At 37.3% G+C, this 9,148-nt stretch overlaps 1 pseudogene; it reads right to left on the bottom strand.

Annotated features, from left to right (window-relative positions):
• On the bottom strand, nucleotides 3,232–6,212 carry LOC18780036 (annotated as a pseudogene).

The raw sequence follows: 9,148 nt of genomic DNA, 5'->3' as shown, positions 1-9,148 counted from the left end.
TAAAAGCAGATAGATGAAGGTTCCATCTGTAGCTTGCGAAAAGTATACACAATGGTCATAATGACTTCTTGTGTACTTCTGCCCGATCAATAAACCGATCAAATCGCTTATACCATTGTCTTGGAGACTGCCTCAAGCCGTACAATGATTTTTGCAATTTGCAAACCCAATTTTCTTTTCCAGCAACCTTAAAACCTTCTGGCTGAGACATATAAATTTCTTCCTCCAAATCACCATGTAAGAATGCAGTCTTGACATCAAGTTGAGCCAACTCAAGGTCAAACTGCGCAACCAAAGCCAACAAAATACGAATAGAGGAATGTTTTACTACAGGAGAAAATACCTCATTGTAGTCAATGCCTTCCTTCTGAGCATATCCTTTAGCTACTAATCTGGCTTTGAATCTCACATTGTCTTTTCCCAAAGATTCCATCTTCTTGGCATAAACCCATTTGCAACCAATTGCTTTCTTCCCCTTTGGTAACTGAACCAGCTTCCAAGTCTCATTTTTATGAAGAGACTTCATCTCCTCATCCATAGATTTCTTCCACTCCAAGCTCTCTGAACTTCTGACAGCTTCTTTGTAGGCGGATGGAATATCATCTTTAATAACGGGAAGTGCATATGCCACAATATCAGTAAACCGAGCAGGCTTTCGAATTTCCCTTCTCGATCTTCTTGTTGCAATAGAATCTTGTTGCTGTGGAGGCTCTTGGGTAGGTGCCTCCTCTTCATCATCGTTGTCCTCATCATCATAATCAACTGTAGGACTAGCGTCTGTAGTATCAGACCTTACTGGAACAACTGGAGTTTTCAGTAACTCCACCTGCTTTGAACTACTCATGGTCTTAGTTGCTTCAATTTCACCTTCATGCTTGTTCTGATTTACCATAGCAGCCTCATCAAAAGTCACATCTCTGCTTACAACAAATTTCTTCTCATCTGGACACCAAAGTCGGTATCCCTTCACGCCAGTGCTAAATCCCATAAATAGAGCTTTCTTTGCTCTTGGATCTAACTTGCTTTCCCTGACATGATAGTAAGCAGGACAACCAAATATGTGTAAATACTTGTAATCAGTACAAGGTTTACCAGACCATACCTCCATGGGCGTTTTGCCCTCATTCGCAGCAGCAGGCAACCGATTAATGAGATGGCTTGCATAAGTAATCGCCTCAGCCCAAAACGCCTTGCCTAAACCAGCATTAGACAACATACACCGAACTTTCTCAAGCAAAGTACGGTTCATGCGCTCTGCCACCCCATTCTGTTGCGGTGTCTCCCTAACCGTGAAGTGCCTCACAATACCCTCATCTTGACAAACTTTCAAGAAAGGATCAGACTTATATTCACCACCATTGTCTGATCTGAGAGTCTTGATCTTTCGACCGCTTTGCGTTTCAATCATCTTTTTCCACTTCAGGAATATCTTCAAGACTTCATCTTTACGCTTCATGGTGTACACCCATATTCTTCTAGAGAAGTCATCAACAAAGGAGACAAAATAATGGCTACCTCCCCAAGATGCATTCTTGGAAGGTCCCCAAACATCAGTGTGAACATAATATAGAATGCCCTTAGTGTGGTGAATAGTAGTGCCAAATTTCACTCTAGTTTGCTTACCCAGCACACAATGTTCACAGAATTCCAATTTGCATGCCTTCGCACCTTTCAATAAGCCTTGCTTCACCAATCCTTGCAACGCTTTTTCACCAGCATGCCCAAGACGCATATGCCATAACCTTGTGGTGTCTGTGCTATTTGCGTCAGCAGCTTCGGTGACAGCTGCTCCACCAATAACTGTACTCCCCTGTAAGAAATACAAGTTATTTCGTCTTGTACCTTTCATCACCACCAGTGCCCCGTACACAGCTTTAAGAACTCCACCCTCCATGGTGATCTTGAGACCCTTGGATTCCAAAGCACCCAATGAGATGAGATTCTTCTTCATATCCGGTACATACCGAACATCACTCAATTCTCTGACTGTTCCATCATGCATCTTCAAACAGATTTTGCCTATCCCTTGTGTTTTGCAGGCATTATTATTGCCCATCAAAACAAATCCATCATCCAGCTCCTCGAAGCTAGAAAACCATTCCTGAATGGGACACATATGATAGGGGCAACCTGAATCCAAAATCCACTCAGTTGAGTGACCATCAGCAGATGAACTAGCCAAAGCAAACTCGAAATCAACATCTCCAGATTTTGCAACATTTGCTTCAGAACCCGCTTTCTCCTTCTCCTTGTTCTTCAATTTGGGGCAGTCTTTCTTCCAATGACCCTTTTGGCGACAAAAGGCACATTCATCTTTAGCAAGAAACTTCCCTCGTGACTTTGAACGAGATTTTCCCCGCTTCCCAGATTTTCTTTCCTCTGTTCGACCCCTTGCAACAAGTGCCTCGGTTTGTGAATTTTGAGTCTTCTGTTCCTTCTTTCGACACTCATGATTCACCAATGCCGCAGACACCTCATCCAGTTTCACCTCGGATTTTCCATACAACAAAGTAGTTGTCAAATGATCATAATCATCAGGCAATGAATTTAACAAACATAGTGCCTTATCCTCGTCAGGAATTATCACATCAAGATTTGCTAAATCAGCAAGTATTTTATTATAATCATTGAGGTGTTCATGCATAGAAATACCTGAGCGATATTGAAATCGGAAGAGTCGTTTCTTCAAGAAGAGCCGATTTTCTGCGCTCTTGGTCATATACTTCTCCTCCAATTTCATCCATAACTTCTTAGCAGAAGTTTCCTTCATATACGGGTATTTCAACTCTTTATCAAGGAATGATCGAATAGCGGCACAAGCATGGAGATTAATTCGCGTCCACTGCTTGTCATCAATATCTTCGGGTTTATCCTCCATAACCATATCCAGCTCTTGTTGATACAACACATCCATAACTTCACATTGCCACATACCAAAATTATTGGAGCCATTAAATTTATCAACCTCTAACCTTGTACTGGCAATTGGATGTCTATTGGATGTAGGTGCCGACGAAGACGATGTCGATTCCTTTTCCTTCAAAATTTCAACTTTTTCTCCAGCCATCAAATCTGCCCGGCACTATTCACTGCTACTGTAGCACAGCACTATTCACGGGGGCCACTGTAGCACCGACACTATTCATGTGCACTATTCACCCGTCACTGTAGCACCGACAGATTTTTCACTCCCACGAAACCCCAGTCGAAAAACTGGAGCTCTGATACCACTTGTTGTGCGGAAGCGTCAACCAACTGCGAGTGAAAAATAAATAACAACAGGCAGGAGAAAAATAGAACAAAAATAATCAACAAGAACAACACCAAGATTTATACTGGTTCGGCAATTGCCTACATCCAGTTTGGAGACGACGGAGTATTCCACTATAATCAATGGGGATATACAATAGTGTTTACCACTCAATTTCCCAAAGACCCAAATACACCCAACCTCACACACTCACAAAGGAAGAGAAAACAATGATACAAAGCAAAGAACAACTAGAGAGAATTTGTTTCTCTCTTTGGCAAAATGCCTTTCTTGCTATTTTTCTCTTCTACTCAACACTTGGTGGGATTCTTGGTTGGATGCTTCAAATGAAACCATTTGCTTTCAATTTATAGCCAAACATTTGCTCTTCAACCACCCAACGTCAAAAGCAAAACACACAAGTCAAAAGGTAAAAGTAAGCTATCAATGCTAGCCATTAATTTGTCTCCAATTTGTTTGCTAGCCGAAAGCACCGCAAGATGTCTGCCAGCCGAAAGCAGTTTTGCTTTTGACTAATTTTTTTTTTTTTTTTTTTTTTTTTGAGCCAATCATCAACATGGATCAGTCGAGAGCCTTGTTCTTGATCACCAAATCCATCTCCAGCTTGGTAAAGGATGTGCGCCATTCGCGCAATATTTGTTGATGAATGGTGAGAGAAAAGGCACTTGTTGTGGGGTTCTCAAGCATTTCCCATTTATTTTCTTCCACGCATTGTCTATCATGCCCTTAATCTTAGCCTCAGCTGCATCTTCAGAAGCATTCATCTCTCGCATGTAACATAGGATTGCTGAAGGAGCATCGCCTCTCTCTTTTTCAGCCTGTTAATCAATTCATTAATTAATTAAACTATGGAAGTAGGCTGTAAATTAATTAAAAAAAACTAATAAAGAGAGAAAGTTACGGCGGAAGTTCCCAAATCATTGGTGAGCCGAACTATCAGAGATATGTTATGCACAAGATCGTCATTCTTGTGCAGAAATTCAGCAATCTCTTTGATTCCGTCACGATGGGTTGTAGAGAAAAATGTATGAACCAAAAGGACTGAAACTGATGATGAAATGCATCCATTACTGAGGTATATATGTGTAAAGGTATATAAAATTAAACCCAAAAAAAAAAAATTGGAAAAGGGGGAAAGGCCTAGCTAGGCTAGTACCGCTTTGCTCAAATGAGGTAATGCTAGATTCCAACCACTCTCCTCCTCAATTTCATGAGCAAATTCACAAGTAGTGTTGTAGAGCACTTGGAAACAGGTCTTCATACACTCTGAAAGCTGCTCAGTTACCCCAACATCCCACCTAAATTTAAGCCACTTTTAATTTATGAGAATTTTAGACATAAATTATGAAACTAACCCCAATTTAACTTATATAAATATATGTTGCAAAATTATAATTAATACTGCTGCAATGCAAATGTACCTATCGACGGCGTTGGTGAAGATCTTTAGCTCCTCCAATGAGCCATAAATGTCATAAACGTCGTCTATTATCAGAATCAAGTTAATGACTTTACTAAACAAATTTCTAAAAGATGTGTAGCCAGGATGGAAATTTAATCCCACGGCAAGCATGAAGCACTCGACCGGTCTATCTCTCGCAAACTTCAATGACACATCAATCAGAACCCGAAGCAACAAGTTACCAAATTTTCAACATAATATTGTTTCATTTTCCAAAAAGAAGATAAACGATTGTTCACTTTTTCTTACGTGGATACTTCCCTTAGATCTTTTTGCAGTGCTGCTTGAACCATGTTAAAGTTGAGTTTAACCAATTCAAGTAATAAAATGGTGTTGGCGTGATTGTCTTTCTCATAGGTGTGTATGTGCCATTTGACATTAAACCACCCTACTCTTCGGTGTGATGAAAGCTCCAGAGAATGGACCACTTGCCTGGCAAGGTTATTGTCCAGATTCCAGACTTCGAAACCTCTGAGAGCTACCGTAGAGGAAGCTTTCGCCTCATCTAAGATCCTTTCGCCTTCAAAAGCCAGGTTTGAGGCCTCCAAAAGTTCAAGCATGCCTTTGACATCCCAAAGATTGCTTTCCTTTAATGCAACCTTCTCATCCATGAAGCCACCAAAAACATCTACACGTACGTAGAGATATATGTTTTCACCCCATACATTAATATTAAGGCAATTTGAAAATAACATGAAATAAGATAGTGTTGTGGGAGTTGTTTACAAATACGTTCATGCAAACATATGATTGCTAACCACTTCGCTAATATAAGTGAGTCTCACGTACATTGATAGAAGTGGTCAGCAAAGTAGTCAATTAATAAAGTGAAGCAAAGGACCCACAATTGTAGTGTTTTGGAACAATTGATCTCCCATGAAAAAGGTTCTAGGTTCAAATCCTAGCATACATGTGTGAGTTTAGTATATTATGGGTCATTCTCAATAGAAAATATACTAAAAACTAAATAAATTAATAAGATACAAATAACATCATTGTACATTTTATTTACCTTGTGATACTTTATAGCCATGCTGCCTGAGGATCTTAAAGTGCAACGCAGTAGCATAAAGGTTCTCTGTTATGTAGGGGTTGCTATTTTCAACAGTGTCTAGGGCTTCCTTGATTTCCTTTTCAAAGTGGTTCGTGAGGCCTAGTTTTCCAATGCTGTCAATCAGCTCCAACTGAGCTATCAAATCTTCAGTTTCAACAAACATCATATTCTTCACATCTTCTATTAGATTCTCAGACTACCTTGAATAATCATCTCCCTACACACTCAGTTAATTAATGTGTCATTCTTTTAGTAAAAATCTAATAAAATTATTAATGTATCAAAAAAAGTTAATTAGGACAAAGAGAACTCACAATGTATTTGTTGTTCAGAGATTCAAGAAAACCATCATTCCAAATATTTGGCTTGTAATTGGCAGATCGTCTTTGGCGCTCATTAGCTTGAAAATTTATTTTAGAATCCATAATGGAAACTTGGTGTTTGTAAATTGTAGAGGTTTTGTTTGTAAATTGTATGATTTTCCTGATATTGCCCATTATCTTTGGAGGGATATAGGCAAAGGTGTGTTTAATTTTCACAAACTGTTCATGTAGCCTCACTTTCACTCGAAAACTGAGAAAATTCGAAACTCAACTAATTTGTACATGCATTAGTAATGCATTTTTGGTATTTAACATATGTTTGATGATTTGATCGTACCACAATGAAATGAACACATCTTTCAGGCATGCAGTGGTGGGTGAAGAATTAATTGTGGCTTCGTCGGTGGCAGGCAACAATCTTTGTTCTTGTGGTACGTATTTGTTGTGGGAGACTATTGTTGGGTAAAATTTTACATGCATTAAGTGGCTGGTCAAGAAGCTTTCGTCGGTGGAAGGCAACAATCTTATTCATGGGTATATTCTGTTTATGTCAAGGATATCACTGTCATTTGGCCCAAAAACCATTGGGCTCTAAGGGGTATAACATACAACCCAAATAAAAGCCAAGTGCAAAGCCCACTACGAGCCCAACAAAATTTGAACACCTAATATCGAAAGGGTTTTGATATTCGCACTCCTATTTTGTTCACTTATACTCTTTTTAGTTTTTCAATACTGTTTACTATAACATACAAATTACAGTAACTTCAAATTTCTGGGATTAACTCTCAGAGAGCTCGAAGAGAGTTTTAAAACTTTATATTAAAAAGATGAAGAGTAAATGTTTGAAGGCTTTTTAAGAGATGCATTAGTTACAAGTTCTCATTATAAAAATGCAAAGGACACATGATTTGAATTAGTGAAATACAATGCAGAGTGAGCCCTTCAAGGATGTTCCTCAAATAAGCTTATTTGTGGTATCTCTCAACGGTATATATATATATATATATACATGAACTAATCTGCATACCAAACCGAAACCGGAAACTCATGAACTAATTGTACAAAAGCCACTGCGCAACTAGCAAAAGCATGCAGGAGATAAAACCATATAGCTTCTTTTTTTCATCCAACGACTGCAGGCCTCATTGATCTACAGATCAACATAAAATCCAATGTCAATAACAAGTAAGCAAACCAAATTCAACAAGTAGCAGTGTCACATCACATATATATAATTCAATATTCATTGAGTTTCGAAGGTAGGAGAAGGCCTTAGGCCTATTGACATTTGAGTTTGAAACTGATTAGAGAAAGAGTCAAAGTTCATAAGTGACTTCCGAATTATCCCAATAGAAAACTCTCCTACTAGTCCTATGCCTGTTTTCAACCTTAGGCAAAGTTGCAGAACATTCTCAATAAGACACAGCTAAATTAATGTGTCAAAAGCAGCTTCAGCAATGCCGGTGGCAAGTCTTGACAATACAAAACAAAAACTTTATGGCAGGAGCAAACACCGAGGAAGACAAATGCGTTTTGTGTTCGAAGTTCATGTATCACCAATTGTCTGCGGCACCATGTCGTTGGAGCAGGAACTGGTTCTAGTATCTTTGATCAGGCTCCATGGCTTTCGATCTTTGGCCAGCCATTGTTTACTTATTGAGCACAGGAAGTGCATTAGAATGTAATGCCTGCAAAAAAATAACCATAAAGATATGAATATAGTACGTTGAACAAAAAGGCACACTGCACTGCACGTAACTTTGGCCAAGTTATGTGACCTGTGATAGTCATGGAAACATTGCAGCAGAGAGGCTCTTACTTACCCCAGGCCTCCTGCTTCACATGTTTTTCTGACTAATATGGAAAACTAAGGTCCAGTATCAGATCTGAAAACAGTTTTTCATTTTGGAAAACTCAAAATCCTTTTTCGAAAACTAAGGTCTAGTAGCAGGAAGTTGAATCAATCATTTATGAAGTTAATTAAAATATTTAATACTAATTATTCACTAAAGAAATAATAATTAAAACATAATTAATAATGAAAGTAATTAAATAACTCTAAGATATTATTTAATTACAACAAAGACTATTTATTGACCTAAGGAACTAATGCTATATTTTAAAAAAGCAAATGATACAAGTGTGAATTTTAAATAGTATAGCCAGGGGGCTATACTGTTAAAATATTAGGAAAATCCGAGGCTATACTATTTTTGGAAAAAAAAATTGTGGTATACCCGTGAATACTTTATACTAGCCTCTCTGCACGCGCTTCCGCGCATGCGAGAGGTTTTTTTAAAAAAAAATTTAAATTTATTTTAGAATTAAAAAAGATAATGGATATTTGTGTTCCATAAAAATAGGATCCATTATCTGAATTTTCTTTTAATTTTAATTTTTTTAATACGAAAAATTGTGAATTTACCATATTATCCTCATTTAATTAATAATTTGAATTCTTAATGTTTGCATTAACCAAGGGCATTTTCTGGTATTTTGAATGTTTCACCATTCTCTGCCTTTTGCTTTATATATATAGATTTAGATGGTATAGCCGCATGGCTATACTATTTAATAAAAAATATTATAAAAAAGGACCCTCCTAGTTGCATTAGTTTATAGATATTAATTTGGTATAGCCGCTTGGCTATATGAATATGTACGTACTTTACTCGGCAAAATTTTGACAAATTACAACTTAAAAGTTCGGCCTCTATATAATATTTTAATATAATTTATTTAATTTATTTAATATATATTATTATTCAATAATATGTTATAATTATGTGTATAATACGTGAATTGAATGTGTATGATTGAAACTTTTGTAAAAATATGTACATATATGTTCAATACGAGTTTTGTATGTTTGCTTTTCAAAAAAACGTGAATTTGACAAAGTCTTTAAGATGTGTACAAAACACAAATGTATTATTGAAATATAAGTCATACATGTATAGTATAGTGTTAAACGTGAAATTACTAAATTCTATATATGCGAAAAAACTCTGGAAAAGTAAAAAATCAAAAGGAGA

This window comes from Prunus persica, chromosome G4 (assembly GCF_000346465.2).
Source record: "Prunus persica cultivar Lovell chromosome G4, Prunus_persica_NCBIv2, whole genome shotgun sequence".
In the NCBI taxonomy this organism is placed as follows: Eukaryota; Viridiplantae; Streptophyta; class Magnoliopsida; order Rosales; family Rosaceae; genus Prunus; species Prunus persica.
The sequence above is the reverse complement of the archived record's forward strand: the minus strand, read 5'-3'. Positions and strand labels throughout refer to the sequence as shown.